General features: G+C 43.0%; 1 long non-coding RNA gene across 2 annotated transcripts in view; it reads left to right on the top strand.

The window, feature by feature from the left end:
* The window catches only part of LOC125451965 (uncharacterized), a 29,400-nt gene extending 9,320 nt beyond the window's left edge, over positions 1 to 20,080 (top strand). Inside the window, exons 3-4 of one of the 2 annotated variants that reach the window (XR_007247427.2) lie at positions 17,613 to 17,748; positions 18,893 to 20,080. This is a non-coding gene — a long non-coding RNA (uncharacterized LOC125451965). Of the gene's footprint in view, positions 1 to 17,612 lie in introns of both variants that reach the window. The other variant, XR_007247426.2, reaches the window with a different exon arrangement.
* Positions 20,081 to 23,868: the final 3,788 nt, after the last annotated feature.

Genomic DNA, 23,868 nt, shown 5'->3' with positions numbered 1-23,868 from the left:
TTTTTGCGAGAAAAAGCGAAAGATGCGATGATGGTGGATTTGCAACAGGCGAGCTGAAACTTCCTACAGAATCCAGCACGAATCCTCAACAACATAACCCGTCCTCTGGAAATTACTGACAACACTCAACAAAATCGACTCGGTGTTTGAACTCAAACTTTTTACAGTCAGTGCTGTTTTGGGAGATTATTCTTCATGATTGACCCACCTCTGGAACCCAAGCCTTCTGGCCCAAAGAGAGAGACACTACCACTGCAAAACTGAAGTCCTTGGCTGGCATTGTATAACGAATAACTGTGTAATCGATGCCTGATCAAGATTTGGGGTAGATTCGCTCACAGGTTAGAGAGTCCCTTATCCCTCTGGATTGTACCATTTCCAAATGATAACAGGGACGGTAATCCCTTTCAATATTATAGCCCTTCAAGTATTTTTCATCTGTTACAAAGCGCGTTGGCACATCCTGAAGACGTGCTACCATCAGTTCTGAAGAACGGTCACATTAAGCTCTGCTTTCTGTCCACAGACTCAGCCAGACCTGCTGAGCTTTTCCAGCAATTTCTGTTTTCGTTCCTGAAGGTGGGACAAACGTTGTCTCTGTTTTTATTTTAACTCCCCCTCCCTTCACAGATGCTGCCATGCCTGCTGAGTTTCTCCAACACTCAACTGCCTATGTTTCAGGTTTCCAGCATCTGCGGTTCTTGTTCTGGCACATCTTGAAGGCGCTACTGAAGCGCAAGCTTCCGAAGCCTTTGTTTGTGCACAGGCAGATTTAACGCCACGCAGAAAATCAGCTGGCGCGAACAATTTCCATGTTGTATATTCCCCACAACATGCTAAACCTCACGAGTGCTTGAAAGGAACACATATGTAAGAATGGGCAAGTTTCTCTCAGAGGTGGATGAACTCCCCCAGAGACTCCATCCTCTGCGCCCTTCTCTGTCTGTATGTAACTAGTTGCATTAAATTCAGACCATTTTGTTTAACAATGGACTCGTGTCAAATTGGGTTTTCCCGAACACGTTCATTCATATTGGGAGGGCGCCACTTTCACTCAGTGTTGCCTCTTAGCCTCTGATTGACTTGGTTCTGAGCGGTCATATTAAAGGGTTTACCATCATGAACGAATTCCTTCCCCCCCGTTACAGTACATGTTTTCACACTTAAATCACTGTACAGGCCCCGGAAATATAAATACACATTTTTGCCCCAGATAGTTCAAAATTATGCGCTGGTTACAGTAGCGAGAGCGCAGTCCTGGCACAGTTAGTCACCAATTTCACTTCCAAACGTTTCCCTGCAGATTTGTACTGCGGGCTCAGGGAAGTGAACTGGCGAAGCCCGCACTCGAAGGCGCAGAAGTAGAAAAAAAACAGCTTAACTTGCATTCAGGTCCGTCTCTGTATTGTTTGTGGAGATCTTGCCTAATGAACGGGCCGGAAATTTGAGTTAGCTAGTCTAACCTGTCCCAAATTGGAGACGAAGGTAACATTTAAAGGATTCTGTATGGATCTATTCTTAAATGTCTGATTTATGAAACGAACAAATAATAGAAATTACTTTTCATTTATTCATTCTAGGGGACCAACTAATTGGCAACTTTATGCATAAAATCATGTAGTAAAGCCAGATTTTTTCTTTAAAGTCGGGGAATAGGTGCGGCAGTGAAACGCCAATGAATAAAGCTTCTCGAAATTCAACCACAGAAAGGAACGACGCAGAATTTTAACACCAACACATCTGTAACACAAATTGGCTACAACTGGCCCTGGTTTTCTTGCTGCATCTGAGTCGATGCTGCAGTGCAAATTACCGTCAGTTGGTGATTTTTATCGGCAAACCCTCTATCGCACACGTACTCTCCACCGGCGATTGTTAGCTGTGTGAAAATAATTATGCAGTCATAGAGTTGTACAGCTAGAATATAGATCCTACAGTCCAACTCGTCCATGCCTATCAGCTTATTCTAAAGTAATCTAGCCCCATTTGCCAGCATTTGGCCCAAATCCCTCTGAACCTTCCTATTCATGTATCCATCCAAATGCGTTTCAAATGTTGTAATTGTACCCGCCTCCACCACTTCCTCTAGCAGCTCATTCTATACACACACCACCCTCTGCATGAAAAAAATTGCCCCTTTGGTCTCTTTTACATCTTTCCCTTTCATCTTGCACCTATGCCCTCTAGTTTTGAACTCTCCTACCCTGAGGAAAATACCTTAACTATTCACTATCCATGTCCTTCATGATTTTATAAACCACTATAAGGTCACCCCTCAACTTCCAATGCTCTAGGGAAAATAGCCCTGGTCTGTTCAGTCTGTCCCTCTAACTCAAACTCTCCAACATCCTTGCAAATCTTTTGCGAACCCTTTCAAGTTTAACAACATCTTTCCTATAGCAGGAAGACCAGAATTCTTTCTAGTCATCTAGCACATGTGGTTACATTCCTTGCCTTGGCAAGTTCCTGCTGTGTTTCATTTTAAAATCCAAAACTGAACTTGAATTTTAGTAGAACAACATTTGTCGTGAGGACCCTAGTACATTTCGGGGTTTACCCCATGTTTTAGGTCTTTTTTTAAAATTGGAGATGTACTTTCAAAAACAATACTGAGTACAGTTTTCATTGAGATGAATTTTGACCAGTAAACTCTGAAAACAATTGGAATTGGCATGTAAGTAGACATGGATAGAAATTATTAATACATTCCAACTAAATTAGAATGTATTTCCAACTTTTTTTGGAATGTGATGCTTGAACATAAATGTTAAGGACATATATTATTGTGAATTGGAATTGTATAGGAAAGTAATTCCAGCACCTACTTGAAACACAAACAGAAATTGTTGGAGAGACTCAGCAGGTCTGGCAGCTTCTGTACAGAGAAAGCAGAGTTAACATTTTGAGTCCAGTGACCCTACTTCAGAACATTTACTTGTTTTTTTTTCGAAGGGAAGAATTAGTGACCATTTAGTTTTGGGTGCATTGTATAGCTGCACTTAAGGAACAGTTGGGTGGTCGTATGGAGGAGAATGGAAGCTTGGATTTATTCTAAAGATGAGGAAGATAGGGAGCATACTTCTGCGAAGTACAAAGCCAACATGGACCAGATGGAATGGTCTCTTTCCATCTTGTATATTCTCTGTAATTAGTGTAGTCATTTGTTGGACTAGAAAACATTTTGAAAATGAGGTCACTGACAGAATTAACTCAGATTAATAACTCAAATTAGCATTTTAAATATTAGAATAGACGATCCAGAGAAGCAAAATTGGACAATCAAATCACAAACGGCAAAGTGAAAACTTCATTTCTTTTCTTCATTGATATCTAAATTGTGTTTGGATCATCATCTCCATGTGTCTTAGCCTAGAATTAAAATCATTTTTTGTTTGAAATTAAAAAATGTTCACATGGAATATTATTCCATATTCCGAGAATGAATTTCTGATTTACTATCCTGTTGGTAGGTGACATCTATCAATGCCATCACGTCCCCAATATTGACCCATTAGGATTTGATTCACTTTCAGTCATTGCTGCAGTGCCTCCTTCTGTCATGGGGTAATTAGATGGCTCATGGCCCCCTCAGAAACACTGGGAAAATTTGTGTGAGACAAATTGCACCCAATAGATAGGTGTCAAAATGCACCAGCAAGTCAATAGATAATCTAAGTTCATGCAAACCATTTTAAAATGAGCAAAGATCTCCTCCACTGCAGTAATAACCCCAGGTTCAAGTTCTACCTCTTCTAGAGATGTGTAATAACATCTCTTATCAGGTAGATTTATAAAAGTGAAATGAGCAAGTCCAGTCAAACAATGTTTGAAGGAAAGATTTGTTACCCAAAGAGTTTTATATGCCGAGGGCATTTCATGTAAAACAAGGATTTCTGATTATAAGTCGGCTGTATAAATGCAGAAGGTCAAATCTTTATCATAAGCATGAAGTAAAATATTGCTGTCATTTGATTTCAGATTAAATAGATAACAAATATGAAATTATGAAATGATATTCTCATGAATCCCTGCATCATTCATTTAGTATGTGACATTGCAACCAAATCATTCTGATTTATTTGATGCATGACTCTGGGACAGGATAAATGTTTATTAAGATAATAAAATGTGAGGCTGGATGAACACAGCAGGCCAAGCAGCATCTCAGGAGCACAAAAGCTGACATTTCGGGCCTAGACCCTTCATCAGAGAGGGAGATGGGGAGAGGGAACTGGAATAAATAGGGAGAGAGGGGGAGGCGGACCGAAGATGGAGAGTAAAGAAGATAGGTGGAGAGAGTGTAGGTGGGGAGGTAGGGAGGGGATAGGTCAGTCCAGGGAAGACGGACAGGTCAAGGAGGTGGGATGAGGTTAGTAGGTAGCTGGGGGTGCGGCTTGGGGTGGGAGGAAGGGATGGGTGAGAGGAAGAACCGGTTAGGGAGGCAGAGACAGGTTGGACTGGTTTTGGGATGCTTTGGGTGGGGGGGAAGAGCTGGGCTGGTTGTGTGGTGCAGTGGGGGGAGGGGACGAACTGGGCTGGTTTAGGGATGCAGTAGGGGAAGGAGAGATTTTGGACTTCTTCAAAATCTCCCCTTCCCCTACTGCATCCCTAAACCAGCCCAGTTCGTCCCCTCCCCCCACTGCACCACACAACCAGCCCAGCTCTTCCCCTCCACCCACTGCCCCCACCCAAAGCATCCCAAAACCAGTCCAACCTGTCTCTGCCTCCCTAACCGGTTCTTCCTCTCACCCATCCCTTCCTCCCACCCCAAGCCGCACCCCCAGCTACCTACTAACCTCATCCCACCTCCTTGACCTGTCCGTCTTCCCTGGACTGACCTATCCCCTCCCTACCTCCCCACCTACACTCTCTCCACCTATCTTCTTTACTCTCCATCTTCGGTCCGCCTCCCCCTCTCTCCCTATTTATTCCAGTTCCCTCCCCCCATCCCCCTCTCTGATGAAGGGTCTAGGCCCGAAACGCCAGCTTTTGTGCTCCTGAGATGCTGCTTGGCCTGCTGTGTTCATCCAGCCTCACATTTTATTATCTTGGAATTCTCCAGCATCTGCAGTTCCCATTATCTCTAAATGTTTATTAACATTATTTTTTATGAAGTCAATACCTGTTTATTGAAGTACAGCATTGAGAAGTTAGAACAGATACAGGCTAATCAGGTTATTTCTTGCTGGCGTTTGGCCTTAACATTTACCAAGCATTGGGTGGCACAATGATTAGCATTGCTGCTTCACAGCACCAGGAACCTGGCTTTGATTCCACCCTCAGGTGACTGTCTGTGTGGAGTTTGCACTTTCTCCCTGTGTGTTTGTGGGTTTCCTCCAGTTGCTCTGGTTTCCTCCCACACTCCAAAGATTAATAGGTTAGATTAATTGATCATGCTAAATTGCCTGTAGTGCCCAGAGACGTGCAGGCTCTGTGGATTAGCAATGGAAAATGTAAGGTTACAGGGATGAGTTTTTTCTGGCTGTGGTGCTCTTCAGAGGGTCTATGTGGACTAGATGGGCCAAATGGTCTACTTTCCCACTGTAAGGATTCTATGATCCTGTTGCCAGATCCTTATAAACGTTTTTTATCCAATCCAATAGAGACATTGAGGTCTACAGCTCAGAAAAATCCCTTTGACCCATCAAGTCTGCGGGCTGATCAAAAATAACCACCTTGCTATTCTAATTTGATGCATTGCCTTATATGTCCTGGTGTCACAAGTGTACATTTAAATACTAGTTTAATGTTATTAGGGTTTCTGCCTCCACTGCTTTTAAGACCACGAGTTCCAGATTCTCACAACCTGCTAGGTTTAAAAAAATGCTTTAAACTTCCTGCCTCTATCTTAAATCTATGTCTCAGTTATTGTATCCTTCATCAAGGGTGAAAGGTACCTTTTTGCATACCTTATCTATATGCCTTATAATTTGATATACCTCAATCATGACACCCTCAGTCTCCATGCACTGAGGCAAACAATCCCAGTCTGTCCAAGATAATAAAGTGTGGAGCTGGATAAACACAGCAGGCCCAGCAGCATCTCAGGAGCACAAAAGCTGATGTTTCGGGCCTAGACCCTTCATCAGAGAGGGGGATGGGGTGAGGGTTCTGGATTAAATAGGGAGAGAGGGGGAGGCGGACCGAAGATGGAGAGAAAAGAAGATAGGTGGAGAGGAGAGTATAGGTGGGGAGGTGGGGAGGGGATAGGTCAGTCCAGGGAAGACGGGCAGGTCAAGGAGGTGGGATGAGATTAATAGGTAGGAGATGGAGGTGCAGCTTGGGGTGGGAAGAGGGATGGGTGAGAGGAAGAACAGGTTAGGGAGGCAGAGACAGGCTGGACTGGTTTTGGGATGCAGTGGGGGGAGGGTAAGAGCTGGGCTGGTTGTGTGGTGCAGTGGGGGGAGGGGACAAACTGGGCTAGTTTTGGAATGCGGTGGGGGAAGAACCAGCCCAGTTCGTCCCCTCCCCCCACTGCACCACACAAGCAGCCCAGCTCTTACCCTCCCCCTACTGCATCCTAAAACCAGTCCAGCCTGTCTCTGCCTCCCTAACCTGTTCTTCCTCTCACCCATCCCTTCCTCCCACCACAAGCCGCACCTCCATCTCCTACCTACTGACCTCATCCCACCTCCTTGACCTGTCCGTCTTCCCTGGACTGACCTATCCCCTCCCCACCTCCCCACCTATACTCTCCTCTCCACCTATCTTCTTTTCTCTCCATCTTCGGCCCACCTCCCCCTCTCTCCCTATTTATTCCAGAACCCTCACCCCATCCCCCTCTCTGATGAAGGGTCTAGGCCTGAAACGTCAGCTTTTGTGCTCCTGAGATGCTGCTTGGCCTGCTCTGTTCATCCAGCTTCACACTTTATTATCTTGGATTCTCCAGCATCTGTAGTTCCCATTATCTCTGATACAATTTTAACCCCAGTCTGTCCAATCCTTCTTTATAACAAACTCTCCAGCCCCAAGCAACATGATAACAAATCTCCTCTGCACTCTTTCCAGTGCATTCACAACCTTCTTAAAATGTGGATTCTAAAACTGCACACAATATACCCTAGCTGTGGCCTAATGCCTTACACAGTTCCAGCATTTCCTCCCTGCTCTTCAAATCTAACGTTTGGCTAAAAAAAGGCAAGCAATTCATATAACAAGGTGTGGAGCTGGATGAACACAGCAGGCCAAGTAGCATCAGAGGAGCAGGAAAGCTGACGTTTCGCGTCTAGACCCTACTTCAGAAATGGGGAAGGGGAAGGGGATTTTGAAGTAAATAGGGAGAGAGGGGGAGGCGGATAGAAGATGGATAGAGGAGAAGATAGGTGGAGAGGAGACAGGCAGGCAATAGAGGCGAGGATGGAGCCAGTAAAGGTGAGTGTATGTGGGGTTTAGAGAGGGGATAGGTCGGTCCAGGGAGGTAGGACAGGTCAAGGGCATGGGATTAGGCTAGTAGGTAGGAGATGGGGGTGGGGCTTGAGGTGGGAGGAGTGAATAGGTGGGAGGAAGGACAAGTTAGGGAGGTGAGGACGAGCTGAGCTGGTTTTGGGATGCAGTGGGTGGAGGGGAGATTTTGAAGCTTGTGAAGCTTGTGAAGCCCACAATGATACCATTGGGCCTCCTGCTGTGCCACAGCGATGCCATCCAAAGTTTGCAGGAACAGCACCTCATATTTCGCTCGGGAACCCTGCAGCCCAATGGTATCAGTGTGTACTTCACAAGCTTCAAAATCTCCCCTCCCCCAACTGCATCCCAAAACCAGCCCAGTTTGTCCCTGCCTCCTTAACCTGTCCTTCCTCCTACCTGTGCCCTCCTCCTACCTCAAGCCCCACTCCAATCTCCTACCTACTAGCCTCATCCTGGCTCCTTGACCTGTCCATCCTCCCTGGGCTGAGCTATCTCCTCCCTACCTCCCCACCTACACTCACCTTTACTGGCTCCATCCATGCCTCTTTGACATGTCTGTCTCCTCTCCACCTACCTTCTCCTTTATCCATCTTCTATCCGTCCCCCCCATCTCCCTATTTATTTCAGAATCCCCTTCCCCTCCACCATTTCTGAAGAAGCGTCTCGACCTGAAACATCAGCTTTCCTGCTCCTCTGATGCTGCTTGGCCTGTTGTGTTCATCCAGGTCTACACCTTGTTATCTCAGATTCTCCAGCTTTGGCAGATCCTACTATCCAAGTAATCCATATGTCTTCTTCACCACTATTTTTACCTGTCTCACAATCTAAAGGGACTGATGGATTAATGCGCCCGTATACCACCTAATCCTTGGTGCTTCCCATGTTCCATTACGCATTTGCTTGCCTTCAGTACTCAGAAACGAATCTTCAGTATTGCCATATTTTTGCCTCAACAATTGACCTTTAGAGTGAATTCTCACACTTCCTTAATATTCTCTGTACAAATTCTACTGCCCACTGCTCAAAATCCTTCACATTTAAATTTTGTGCATATGGTCAACAGTTTTGACCCATCAACTATTGATTACAGTCAGCTTCAATCCACCCTGTCTCACCTGTTATGTGGGACTGTATCCTGCGTTAAAGTAATGAAAAGAAAGTCCCACTTTTTATGTCGTTTTTCTCTCTTTGTATTTCCTTGAAGGTGGCAACATCTTATTGAATTTAGATGGTACCCACTCAATGACTTTTGAAAATATGGAGCGCAATATTGCAGAGCTTTTACTGAAGTCCTGTTCAGTTTCATTTACAGTCACCATATATCTTTGATTTTTCTATTTTATAATTTATGAGACAAAACCTTAAATTTTATTATATTTCTTTATAACTTTATCAATCTGTCGATTGGCTTTGATTTTCTGTGAACTGATAACACCAAGTTACTCTTTCAGACTGATCCTACTTTCTTTCAAAATCTTTTATTGAGGAACATTCTGGAACAAGTCAGAGAGAGAACTGCACACATACTACCTGGCCTGCTGGATGTCTTCAGCATGTTCTGTTTGTATTTCAGAATCTGCTACGTTTTGTTTTCTGCCCACTTCAGATTGTGCTGATTGCTGTTTTAATGCAATTTTGAATTTATCGAATATGGTTATTCACGCGTGCAGAGTTTTTCTCTTCCTACAGATAAAGTTTAATCTTTGGAAATGATGATACCTATATTCCCCCAACATTAAAAGAAAGATTTTCCTGATAGACTTGCGATCAAGTCATGGTTAGGGTTAGTGCATGCCTTTTGACCATTTGTGAATTATGACCAATGGAAATTGAAGAAAACTATTTTGCAGAGGTGGGCTCAGTGTGTTAAATCCATGTTCAATCTGTTACATTTTACTGTCAATTCAACATCAATACCCAATCAAAATTACTTTGTAACACCAAAAGACAGTCTTTGGATAGGTAGAATGACAGAAGGCAATTAAAGAAGTTACCCCCAGTAGGAACTCAGATCAACTCAGGACCATCTGATCTATTCAAACCACTTTCAGAAGTTAGATGGTCAAATTCTTGATACACGTTCGTTCGTGGAGAGGACGAATTTTCTGAAAATGGAAGTGTTAGTATCTATTAAGTGGTCTATATTGGAACACACAGAAACAAAGGAACATGAGTAGGCTATTCAGCCCCTCAGGCCCATTCCACCATTCGATGAAGTCATGGCTGATCTATGGCTTAACTCCATATACCTGCCTTTGGCCTATATCTTTTAATACCTTTGTTTAGCCACAGTTTATTTGTCTCTGATTTAAAATTAACAACTGATCCAGCATCCACTGATATTTATGGAAAAGAGTTCCAAATATCTATCACCCTTTGTGTGTACTAGATGTTTCTAACATCTCCTGTGAATGGTCTGGTCCTAATTTTCACACTGTGCTACAATTATATTCAAATAGATTAGTTTGTTCATATATTAATATAGAAATATTACTATCACTGTCGCTTCCAGATTTTTGGTATTGATACTGTAAATAAATTTTCATTTATTCACTTGTGGGATGTGAGCATCATTGACTCGGCCAGTATTTATTGCCGGTGCCTAGTTGCCCTTGAGAAGGTGGTGGTCAGCTGCTTGAACCACTACAGTCTACCTGCTGTGGGGCAACCCACAATGCCATTAGGGAGGGAATTCCAGGATTTTGACCCAGCAACACCCCCAATGATGATATATTTCCAAGTCAGGATGGTGAGTGGCTTGGAGGGGAACTTACACCCACTCCAAGTACCTGTGATTTTGGCAGCTATCTAATTAGTTCCAGGTCTGAAACACAATCTTATAATTTGATACAGTAGTATTGATTGCAAGATCCAGTAACAGAGAAGAGTGTTTCAACATTTGCAGTGTAGACATTTGTCCTGGTAAGAAATAGGAATTTCTTCAGCACAGAAGAAAATCTATTTACATCAAACATGCGTCTGTTCATTTTTAGGTTTCCACATTCAGATGCTTGCTTTCACAGTTTTTTCTTGTCCTTTCTCTCTAGAAATGTATCTGGTTGCCTTTGAATCCATTCTAAGTAAGTGTATAATTATAATTGTTACACCAAAGCAAGGATGTCCCAACATGAGAAGCAATGCATCAAAATGCAGATTGACATCTAACTTCAGGCATTGAGCTGTGGGGAGGTTTGAAGCACTTCCATATGCTTACAATGAAGAAGAGAAAACTCAGGGGACTTTTGTTTAAAGTATTCCAGGTCCTTAAGAGAAAAGATCATTTGAGCTCTGATACAATGTTGAACATTATCAGTGACTTTGAATCAAGGAATATAGACTCAATATTTAGAAGATAGGAACTGTTGAGAGAAAATGCATTGCATTGACTATTGTCATGACTGTGTAATTACAATGTTACATAATTTATACAGAATGTTAATCTGCCTTTAAAATTGGCCACAGAATCCTACAAAATGGATTTCAGATGTCACATGACTAACCTAATAGATTGAGCTGACTTTCGGACTAAACTATGCTTATATTAAGAGGAGATCACAAGAGATCTTTTGAAATTCAAGGAACATTTCAAGAATAAACAGAAATGCTCTGTCACTGGTTCTCCAGGATGTGTGAATAACTCAGATAATAAAATGTGAGGCTGGATGAACACAGCAGGCCAAGCAGCATCCCAGGAGCACAAAAGCTGACGTTTCGGGCCTAGACCCTTCATCAGAGAGGGGGATGGGGGGAGGGAACTGGAATAAATAGGGAGAGAGGGGGAGGCGGACCGAAGATGGAGAGTAAAGAAGATAGGTGGAGAGAGTGTAGGTGGGGAGGTAGGGAGGGGATAGGTCAGTCCAGGGAAGACGGACAGGTCAAGGAGGTGGGATGAGGTTAGTAGGTAGCTGGGGGTGCGGCTTGGGGTGGGAGGAAGGGATGGGTGAGAGGAAGAACCGGTTAGGGAGGCAGAGACAGGTTGGACTGGTTTTGGAATGCAGTGGGTGGAGGGGAAGAGCTGGGCTGGTTGTGTGGTGCAGTGGGGGGAGGGGATGAACTGGGCTGGTTTAGGGATGCAGTAGGGGAAGGGGAGATTTTGAAACTGGTGAAGTCCACATTGATAGCATATGGCTGCAGGGTTCCCAGGCGGAATATGAGTTGCTGTTCCTGCAACCTTCGGGTGGCATCATTGTGGCAGTGCAGGAGGCCCATGATGGACATGTCATCAAGAGAATGGGAGGGGGAGTGGAAATGGTTTGCGACTGGGAGGTGCAGTTGTTTGTTGCGAACTGAGCGGAGGTGTTCTGCAAAGCGGTCCCCAAGCCTCCGCTTGGTTTCCCCAATGTAGAGGAAGCCGCACCGGGTACAGTGGATGCAGTATACCACATTGGCAGATGTGCAGGTGAACCTCTGCTTGATGTGGAATGTCATCTTGGGGCCTGGGATGGGGGTGAGGGAGGAGGTGTGGGGACAAGTGTAGCATTTCCTGCGGTTGCAGGGGAAGGTGCCGGGTGTGGTGGGGTTGGAGGGCAGTGTGGAGCGAACAAGGGAGTCACGGAGAGAGTGGTCTCTCCGGAAAGCTGACAGGGGAGGGGATGGAAAAATGTCTTGGGTGGTGGGGTCGGATTGTAAATGGCGGAAGTGTCGGAGGATAATGCGTTGTATCCGGAGGTTGGTAGGGTGGTGTGTGAGAACGAGGGGGATCCTCTTGGGGCGGTTGTGGCGGGGGCAGGGTGTGAGGGATGTGTCGCGGGAAATGCGGGAGACGCGGTCAAGGGCGTTCTCGATCACCGTGGGGGGAAAGTTGCGGTCCTTAAAGAACTTGGACATCTGGGATGTGCGGGAGTGGAATGTCTTATCGTGGGAGCAGATGCGGCGGAGGCGGAGGAATTGGGAATAGGGGATGGAATTTTTGCAGGAGGGTGGGTGGGAGGAGGTGTATTCTAGGTAGCTGTGGGAGTCGGTGGGCTTGAAATGGACATCAGTTACAAGCTGGTTGCCTGAGATGGAGACTGAGAGGTCCAGGAAGGTGAGGGAAGTGCTGGAGATGGCCCAGGTGAACTGAAGGTTGGGGTGGAAGGTGTTGGTGAAGTGGATGAACTGTTCGAGCTCCTCTGGGGAGCAAGAGGCGGCGCCGATACAGTCATCAATGTACCAGAGGAAGAGGTGGGGTTTGGGGCCTGTGTAGGTGCGGAAGAGGGACTGTTCCACGTAACCTACAAAGAGGCAGGCATAGCTGGGGCCCATGCGGGTGCCCATGGCCACCCCCTTAGTCTGTAGGAAGTGGGAGGAGTCAAAAGAGAAGTTGTTGAGTGTGAGGACGAGTTCAGCTAGGCGGATGAGAGTGTCGGTGGAGGGGGCCTGGTCGGGCCTGCGGGACAGGAAGAAGCGGAGGGCCTTGAGGCCATCTCCATGCAGAATGCAGGTGTACCGGGACTGGACGTCCATGGTGAATATGAGGTGTTGGGGGCCAGGGAATTGGAAGTCCTGGAGGAGGTGGAGGGCATGGGTGGTGTCACGGACGTAGGTGGGGAGTTCCTGGACCAAAGGGGAGAAAATGGAGTCCAGATAGTTGGAGATGAGTTCGGCTGCAGGAGCAGGCTGAGACGATGGGTCGACCAGGGCAGGCAGGTTTGTGGATTTTGGGAAGGAGATAGAAACGGGCCGTGCGGGGTTGGGGAACAATGAGGTTGGAGGCTGTGGGTGGGAGGTCCCCTGAGGTGATGAGGTCGTGAATGGTGTTGGAGATGATGGTTTGGTGCTCGGGTGTGGGGTCATGATCGAGGAGGTGGTAGGAGGTGGTGTCGGAGAGTTGGCGTCTGGCCTCGGCGATGTAGAGGTCAGTGCGCCATACTACCACTGCGCCACCCTTGTCTGTGGGTTTGATGCTCCAACCCCACCACACCCGGCACCTTCCCCTGCAACCGCAGGAAATGCTACACTTGTCCCCACACCTCCTCCCTCACCCCTATCCCAGGCCCCAAGATGACATTCCACATCAAGCAGAGGTTCACCTGCACATCTGCCAATGTGGTATACTGCATCCACTGTACCCGGTGCGGCTTCCTCTACATTGGGGAAACCAAGCGGAGGCTTGGGGACCGCTTTGCAGAACACCTCCGCTCAGTTCGCAACAAACAACTGCACCTCCCAGTCGCAAACCATTTCCACTCCCCCTCCCATTCTCTAGATGACATGTCCATCATGGGCCTCCTGCACTGCCACAATGATGCCACCGAAGGTTGCAGGAACAGCAACTCATATTCCGCCTGGGAACCCTGCAGCCATATGGTATCAATGTGGACTTCACCAGTTTCAAAATCTCCCCTTCCCCTACTGCATCCCTAAACCAGCCCAGTTCATCCCCTCCCCCCACTGCACCACACAACCAGCCCAGCTCTTCCCCCCCACCCAAAGCATCCCAAAACCAGTCCAACCTGTCTCTGCCTCCCTAACCGGTTCTTCCTCTCACCCATCCCTTCCTCCCACCCCAAGCCGCACCCCCAGCTACCTACTAACCTCATCCCACCTCCTTGACCTGTCCGTCTTCCCTGGACTGACCTATCCCCTCCCTACCTCCCCACCTACACTCTCTCCACCTATCTTCTTTACTCTCCATCTTCGGTCCGCCTCCCCCTCTCTCCCTATTTATTCCAGTTCCCTCCCCCCATCCCCCTCTCTGATGAAGGGTCTAGGCCCGAAACGTCAGCTTTTGTGCTCCTGGGATGCTGCTTGGCCTGCTGTGTTCATCCAGCCTCACATTTTATTATCTTGGAATCTCCAGCATCTGCAGTTCCCATTATCTCTGTGTGAATAACTCACCCTAGTTAACAAGAGCTTGATAATGACAACCATCCAATCTACTGGCTGAGAAAGTTAAAAATTAATTACCTTAATTGAAAGGCATTTCTTTAATGTTCCTAACATGGGAACATGTTTCCACAGTTTTGGAGTAGCAGCCATATTAAGTTTCAATTTGAATACGACAGGCTGTGAGGTACAATATTGATCAAACCTCCAAGAGGAACTCTGAGAGGAAGAGGATTCTCAACGGAGAGAGAGAAGGAATCAAACAGCTAAAAGATTCTCTTTCTGAAGAAGGGTCACTTGACTCGAGGAGTTAACTCTGCTTTCTCCCTACAGATGCTGCCAGATCTGTTGAGTTTTGCCAGCAGTTTCAGTTTTTGTTTCAGATCCACAGTTCTTTGTTTTGTTTTAAGCTCTGCTGAATCAGGGGACCAAGGACCATATCCTGCAAAGCAATAATAAATGGGTCTTCACTCGCTGTCAGAACCTATCTTTCACAGTCTGCCTGTTGGAGAAAACCCAAATTTTGCAACTACAGAAATCTATCACAGCTGCCAAATCCTGAGTTCAAGTTTTTAATAGCTTCACCTCAGAAAGAAAAATCGTCAAACAAGTAACAGACTTGCAACGATAACTGTGATCTAAATTTTATTGTCATAAATATCTTTTATGTGCACATAATTTTAATCTTTGTCCTTGTATTTTAGTTAATAACTGGATCACTTTTCAGTGATTCACTTTCAGCAATAGCTGTCTCATAAATTAACCTTTGACTTTTTTAAAAGAAACTAAAATATTGCTGGTGGTTACTTTCAAATCTGAACACTCAAAAAACAGAAAAGGAGCTAAACATGCCATATTAGCGTTCAGTTCACACACCATCCTGCAGATACACCTGATGTGGTCACAATGTTGTTTAGACATCACTTCTTTATACTGAGACTGTAGAATGATGTTAGTGGTGGAAGCTTGTGTTTAATAATTTAAGGAGGGTTTAAAAGATATTTGGCAACTAGGAGTTTAACTTTTGATTCTGGTCAGTTGCACTGTGTTCTGTATTTTTCCATCTTCCTCAGTTTTGTTAGTCTTTTGCTTAGTCTTTTCTTAGTCTTCCCATAAAAATGGGAAGGTGGAAGATCTCTAAAGGTAGCTCTCCTGCTTCTGACCTTGGGTTTCAGTTCCACTTCCAATTCGAGGATGCATTGGCTATTAAAAAAAAACCCAGTCATAGGTCAGTGTGCATCGGAGTTCATCCCAACCTGAATAATGAGGGAGGAATGGTGGTCAGGAGGACACCCAAATGAAAGCCACCTACCAAATCCAGGAATAGTGGTTGCTGCAAAGGGTGATCCGCAAGCATTGTAACAACTTTCTGTCACTTGGGAAAAGCTGAAAGAGAAACTAAGTGATGGGTAGCCGTGGAAATAGTGATGATTACAAATCCTTCTCTGTCAAAAGTGCAATTTGATTTCACTTTTTATACTTTCAATGCCACAGTTGGTATTATTCATCACATTGCTCATTTCTCTTCTCGTAGTATCACGGGTGTCCATAGCAGCAAAGGCATACTGCAGTATATTACAGTGTCATTAAATCTTACCTGATTATTTGAAGTTTGACATTCTAGCTATGGGCCTGATAAGCGCAAGATGAAAAACTCTGTCAATCTGTCTCTCCTTCCTGCAATATTCAAGCATCATACTAATTAACTAATTGCTTTGAACTTTATTAACTTAAACATGTAAGAAAGACTAAAACACAATGTTCTAAAATATAGCAATCATTGCCCAGAAGTGAACTATGGCTTCATATAGCTCTCTCAGTTCTCATAATGTTGAAGACCAAATTCCATTGACTTGAGCTAAAACTGCAATATTGGAGATGCTTCCTTTCAGATGAAACAAGACATCGCCACAACTGTCCCTCAGGTAAATATTAAACATCATCTGACAACATTTAAAAACCAAGGGGCTCTCCCCTGTTCAATATTTATTTTTCTATCAACATTACTAAAATTGTTTGTCTAGCCATTATCACATTGGGTTTGAGAGGCCTTGCTTTGGGAAAATTGTGTGTCATGCTTTCTAAATTACAACAGCAACTATGCCTCATAAAATGTTTCATTGGAAAAAATATTTTGGGGGCAATTTCAGTTTATTGGAGTTGCCAAATAAATGCAATATTTTGTTTCTCACTTTTCAAAAATATGAACATTTGTGAACATGAAAACAAAAATGTGAACTTCTTGAAATGTTCACATGTAACAATGAGGAAAACATTTGGATTAAACAGATTTGGGAGCCATTGACATCAATTTTCTTTTAAATTAGTTTTCTTTAAAATACCTTTCAACTATTTGAGAGGATTTTATCAATGCAAATAGTGCTTATATCTGTTTATGGGCAGGGATGAAAGTAAATTACTGTTATGTTTTTACAGGCTTCATCAGGAATAAAGTAAATATATTACATTTCAAAACTGTTCTGGCAAATTACCATATAGGCGGAATATTACAACTTTATTTAATATTTCTGTTCCTTGCTGAAATGTTACTTACATATAGTTCCATGTAAATGATTGTAACCATTAGATTTATCTTTCTATAATATAATTATTAATGAAACGGTTTTTATTCTGAAAATTATTGAAATTTTGCAATATGACCTGTTGTTCATTGTTTCATTGACTAAAATTTTGTATTTTTTTTATTAGTCATTCATGGGATATGGGCAACGCTGGTTGGACCAGCATTTATTTCCCATCCCTTATAGCCCTTGAACTGAATGGCTTGCTATGCCACTCCAGAGGGCAGTTAAGAATCAACAACTATTCTGTGGGTCTGGAGTCATTTGTCGGCCACACCAGATAAGGATTTCAGATTTCCTTCCCTAAAATACTAGTGAACCAGATTGGTGTTTACAAAAATCAGCAATGGTCATAATTGACAAGCTTTTTTTCCCCCTAATTTCCAGCTTTATTGAATTCCAATTTCACCCCATGAATTGAAAGTTTCAAATGCATGCCCCAGAACATTAGGGACTTCATGACTTTACCAGGATTACTGTGACATTACAATAATTTCACTGCCTTGCTTTAATTGACTAGTTTCTACATATTTGGTTAAATCAGAGATTTTTTTTTTGCCAAATCCCAAAAAAAAATTATTCAGAATAGTTGAGCTATCTAGACCAAAACGTTACCCAGTTTAATGTCCTAGTCTGTATTGAATTAGCTGACTTCAGATGGGAGAGAGGTGTGAGTGAAAATTTTGACCTCAATGACTTTTAGATTGGATGCAAAATTGGCCTATATTCCTGCTTCTGATTGCCCGTCAACAATTACCACTGAAAATTGCGTATGTAAATGTCAGAAATAAATGTAATCATGCCAAGTTTTGTCCATAGCTATGGTGGGTTAATCCGTGGACACTCACTCTTGAAGATCACAGATGACTGATGAATCCTTGACTGAAGCCCTAAAGGGTGACCTGTGTCCATGGTCTTTCAGAAAGGCAGAGGAGTGGAAAATATAGTTATGCAGGTACTGGTTGGTTGACTTCCTTTTCTCACAGGGCCATCATTCATGCATGAGCTTTATGTACAAATACATTGACATATCAAAAATGTAACCATCTTCATGGTTGTAAAACAAGTGCAACAATTTGGATATTCACTAAATCACAATAAAAATAAGAATTTTTGTTTATAGATATAATTACTAATGTGTTGTAACATTTTAATAAGGAAAATTTATTGACAGATCAACAAATCGATAGTTAACAAAATGATCCTTCTAATGGACAAATATAATAAGCTATAAGTATTTTCTTCATACTTTCACAATTCTTAACATTTTCTAATTTAAAGTCAAGAACGTTACTTTCCCCGCGTCCTTTAGGTCTACCTAAGAAAAATACTTCTGCAGGGCAATGGGCAGTGGGGTGCATCTGTGCATAAATCATTGCTTCTACCTCAACTTGAGCCGCGCATGCAGTTCTGGCCACCTCATTACAAAAGGACAGAATTGTTCCCAAGAGGACATTCACATGGAGATTCATGAGGATGTTGCCAGGACATTTAAAAATGCAGCAAAGAGGAAAGTTTGCATAAGCTGGGGTTGTCTTCCTTGGAACAGAGGAGGTTGAGGGAAGATTTGTTTGAGATGCACAAAATTTTGAGGGGCCTGCATAGTGTGGATGGGAAGGACTGATTTATGGAATCTATTTAAACGGTGGGATAAAAAGACGCTGTTATCTGTTTGCCTCCATCAAAAACAGTTATTGGCTCAGGACAAAGAGGACAAAAGTCAATTCTATATTAACTAACCACTACCTTTATTAGTTTAGTTAAAGCACACAATTCACACTATTTGCTTAGAAAAAGGTTAACAACAAGCATGCAATTCATCACCACACACTAAGCTTGATGTTCCCAGAACAGTCAGCAAAATAAATGCTAATACCAAAGAATAGAAGATGATGCTGGCCAAGCCCTTCTTCCAGGTTTTGGAGGTCTTCTCCAACCAAGTGCTGGTTCACAACTTTGCAAAGGTTGCCCTCCAGAGTTTTCATTGATGGCACTCTGAAATCCTTCAATTTTATCCTTTTCCCTTATCTTCCCAAACTGTGGTGTTTTGTTCTTGTTGGTTCTCAACTCATCCAAATGCTGGTGTCTTTCCACCGTAGGCTTATTCCAAGGACACTTTTGGAATTATCTCATTATTCTTCCACCAAATAAGGATTTCGCAGTTATGTCATCACTCAGAGCTGGGCCTGGACAATCTAGTCTGAGCCAACCGCCGAGGCTCAGGCAATTTAACAAACTTATTGGAATTTATTTTAAAGACATTACTAACTTACTTGATTTCATCGGTGCATGAGTAAAGAAATGGACTGCGCCTGACAAAGGAGCGTTGCTACAAAAGCTTGTGCGATTTCAAATAAACCTATTTGACTATAACCTGGTGTGACTTCTGACCTAGTCCACCCCAGTCTGACATTAGTGCCTCCACATTGTGAATAAAGAAATCGTCACTGAGGAAGGATTGTATTTTCTATCAAATATGGACAGGTTCTGTTACATGCAGAGTTAAACCCAAGACATAATAGTCGACATTGATCAAAGAACGATTTTAATTGTTTATAACAAGCATAAACTTCACTTAATATTAATGGCTAGATTAAAGTTGTGTTGCCATTAAACACACAATTTTATAATGATTTACTTTAACAAAATAAATTTGAGTTTCCAGAAAGACCATGAGGGTTGTACATTTGTATGAAACACATATAGTTGTAGAACAATGATGCCACTGTGTTACGTGGTTTGAAGATTTCAGGGAGAAATCTTCTACTATTTATTTATTTCTACAATTAGCATTTTCACCTTGAAGTCAGTATGTTGCGAGTTCATGCTCCATCTCTCACTTGCACGTATGATGTCAACCGAAATTCCAGCGCAATTCTGAGGAAACGTTGCATTGCTGGAACTTCTTTGGACAAGAAGTTAAGGCTTCATATTCCATTCACATGGATATTGGAGACAAAATTTGAATCAGAGCAGTCAAAAATAAGAATGTGAGGACTGGAGTAGGCTATCTAGCCTTTTGAATCAGTCTGCCTGTTATCTATGTTAAAATATGAATTAAAGTATAACTAGAAACAAGTTAATGGCTAATCATGACATTGATTATCAGATTTGTTGATTATCAGATTTTCTTGTCTGTAATACAGCATCTGCAACCTGCACTTTACAGTGAGTTACTTTACAAAAGGTATTTTGTGCCATTTCCGAGTTTCAATGTAATGCATCTGTCTACAGTACTACATAAATTAAAAGTGGGAGTATCAAATCCAATAAGTGACACCTTCTAGATATTTTCTGAGCAACATGTTCAGAGATATTATTACACACCTCTGGAACTGAAAAGATAAAGTCACCAGTGTCCTGCTTTCTTGTTAAACATATCATGCCTTAGGTGAGGTTAGAGGTTGAGGAGGAGAATCATTCATGGTAAACTCAGCTGGTGCAGGAATTAGACCCAGACTGTTGGCATCACTCTGCATTGTAAACTAGCTGGCCAGCCAACTGAAATCCCCCACCTCAGAGGCAGCAACACTACCACTGCATCACAGGAGCCCAATAGTGATGCCTTCTAATGAATGAGCACCCCATTTAAGGATAGTTTGAAACACTTAAAAAAAAGCAAGGATTCACACATGCAAGAGTGCCCAAAGGGCTAAGTCTTTCAATTTATGCAGACATTGCACACATCATTGTCATCCATTGTTACTTTTATACCTGAAGAAACCTGGCTATTTAATATAAGAGAACAAAAATAAATTTGTGTGGCAAAGTCATTTGTTCGCTAAGATTGCACCAAGTTCGGCATAAAATGGTATCAGCGTCAATTTTATCACTGAATTTACCTACTAGGGAAAAGGACAACTCACTTTATTGGAAGCATGATTTTGATCAAGTAAATTTAAATCTGGCAATTCCTGTTTTTCAGACCTGGTTAATTGAATGTTATCATTGAGGTGATCTATGTGGTCAACTTGACTAGTACGATTTAGTCAGTCTCATGAATTGGAGTTCTTCACATAGTTTAATGTATTTAACATTCTACTAAATTACAAAGATTTTGAACATGATGAAAAGACTAAAAAGTTTTAAACATTATTTGAGTCAAAGAGACATTGAGGTCTACAGCAAGAAAGAGGCCGTTCAACCCAGCAAGTCCATGCCAGTCAAAGCTAACCACCTACCTACTCTAATCCCATTTTCTATCATTTAGCCCACAGTCTAGTATACCCTGGCATTGCAAAGACACAGCTCAATACTTCTTCAGTCTTATTAGGATTTCTGCCTGTCCCACCCTTACAGGCAGTGAGTTCCAGATTCTCACCGCCCTCTGGATGAAAAAGGTTTTCCCCACATCTCCTCTAAACCTCCTACCACTTACCTTAAATCTATGTCCCTTGTCATTGATCTCTCCATTAAAGGGAAAGTTTCTTTCTGGTTACCTTGTCTATGCCCCTCATAATTTTACACATCTCAATCATGAGTCGACTTAATCTCCTTTGCTTTGAAAAAAGCAACCCCACTCGGTCCAATCTATCTTTAATAAGTGAAACTCTCCAGCCCAGGCAACATCCTGGTAAATTGATAACATTCTCCAGGGCTATCACACTTGTCCTTTAATGTGCATTCCAGAACAGCGCACAATACTTTAATTGTAGCATAATCAACATTTTGTATAGATCCAGCATAACTTCCCTGCTCTTAAACTCTATCTCTCAACTAATAAAAGCAAGTTAAAGCTAATAAGTTTAATAAAGACCAAGTTGTTTTAAATCAACAACAAATTTTATCTACATAGTGTCTTCAATGTAATAAAAGGACTCGAAGGTCAAACATTTGAAACCTTGTCACATAGAGAGATACTACAGCAGTTGGGATAGGTTTTAAAGACTGTCTGAAAGATAAAAAGAAAAGGAGATGTTTATAGATGGATTGCTATAACTTAGGACCTTGGCTGTTAAAGGCACAACTGCCAACAGTAAAGAGACATTTGTCAAGGATGTTCAAGAGGCTAGAATCGAAGCAGTTTATATATTTCAGAGCTTATATATTCTATAGGTCAAGAAAAATTACATGCAGAAAAGGTGCAAGCTCATTGAGAGATTTGTAAACAAGAATGAGACTTTTCAAATTGAGCTATTGATTAAAAGAAGCCAATATTAGTCTCTGAGCACATTGAAGCTTGGTGAATATGATTTGGTGCACGTTATTGACCACAGAGGTTTTATATTTCCACTTTAAAGACAGTGTAAGAAGGGAGGCTGACCAAGGATGTATTTGGAATCATCAGGTCTAGAGGTTAGAAAGACATGAATCAAAGTAGGAAGCAAAGAATGGTTAAGGTTTATAGAATAACCCAAAATTCGAAGTGCAGATGAAAGCGCAGCAGAAAGCTGAAAAAATAAAGTACATGAAAAACTAACCAAAGTTATGTAGAGGAAAGAACAGCCAAAAATAGATGGTAAAATTTGGTAAAGGGTTTGCAGTTCTGCATCATTAGAAGTAGCTGAAAGTAGCCAATGTTACAGAGAGCATGTTACTTGGGAAAAGAGGTTGGATAATTTTCACATCAAGTTACCTGAAGAACCATTTTAACACCACATGTCCACTGTCAGATTGTTGTAACACTGAATTTAAGTGTACTGTAACCTTAAAATGTTTGACATTGCTTTATAATACTGCAGAAAGCGAGTCACATTTACAGCAGAAGTAGTGTCTTATGAGCTATTACTTTTAAGTTCACTTGAAGCATGAAAATAAGCCTCTAGCAGTAATCAATGAACACAGTGTTGATTGTTTAGAGAACGTAGGCTTCTTCTGTCTTTCCATACCAGCTACTAACTGTGTATGAACTTGAGGGAATGCAGAGTAAAGCAATGCATTTGCGACATTCCTTAAGGAAACAGTGTTTCGTAAATACAAATTTGTTACAGCTTTTCACTTTCCAAAAGACCACAAGACAATAAAGCACAGAAACAGAAGCAGGCTATTTGGCCCATCAAATCTGCTTAGGCATTCAATGAGATCATGGCTGCTTTGATGACCCTAAATTGCTCTTTCCTGCCTTTTCCCTAGAACATTCCATTCCCTTACTGACTAAAAATCTGTCTATCTGACGCTTGAATATAAGGCCATAAGACATAGGAGTAGAAGCAGGCCATTTATTTCATCAAAGATAATGGGAACTGCAGATGCTGGAGAATCCAAGATAATAAAATGTGAGGCTGGATGAACACAGCAGGCCCAGCAGCATCTCAGGAGCACAAAAGCTGACGTTTCGGGCCTAGACCCTTCATCAGAGAGGGGGTTGGGGTGAGGGTTCTGGAATAAATAGGGAGAGAGGGGGAGGCGGACCGAAGATGGAGGGAAAAGAAGATAGGTGGAGAGAGTATAGGTGGGGAGGTAGGGAGGGGATAGGTCAGTCCAGGGAAGACCTACAATGTGGACTTCACCAGCTTCAAAATCTCCCCTTCCCCCACCGCATCCCAAAACCAGCTCAGTTCGTCCCCTCCCCCCACTGCACCACACAACCAGCCCAGCTCTTCCCCTCCCCCACTGCATCCCAAAACCAGCCCAGCCTGTCTCTGCCTCCCTAACTGGTTCTTCCTCTCACCCATCCCTTCCTCCCACCCCAAGCCGCACCTCCATCTCCTACCTACTAACCTCATCCCACCTCCTTGACCTGTCCATATGCTGTGGACTGACCTATCCCCTCCCTTCCTCCCCACCTATACTCTCCTCTCCACCTATCTTCTTTTCTCTCCATCTTCGGTCTGCCTCCCCCGCGCTCCCTATTTATTCTAGAAACCTTACCCCATCCCCCTCTCTGATGAAGGGTCTAGGCCTGAAACCTCAGCTTTTGTGCTCCTGAGATGCTGCTTGGCCTGCTGTGTTCCTCCAGCTTCACACTTTATTATCATTTATTTCATCAAGTCTGCTTCAGACTGTATTGAGTACTTCAGACTGTATTGAGTACCTCATATTTATGTAGGGACCAGTGGAGTGTGCTAGTGTGGCAGACACACATTGAGAATGGGAACTCAGGGATTCTGCTGAACTCAACAAGGGGTCTTTATTG

Source organism: Stegostoma tigrinum, chromosome 5, assembly GCF_030684315.1.
Source record: "Stegostoma tigrinum isolate sSteTig4 chromosome 5, sSteTig4.hap1, whole genome shotgun sequence".
In the NCBI taxonomy this organism is placed as follows: Eukaryota; Metazoa; Chordata; class Chondrichthyes; order Orectolobiformes; family Stegostomatidae; genus Stegostoma; species Stegostoma tigrinum.
The sequence above is the reverse complement of the archived record's forward strand: the minus strand, read 5'-3'. Positions and strand labels throughout refer to the sequence as shown.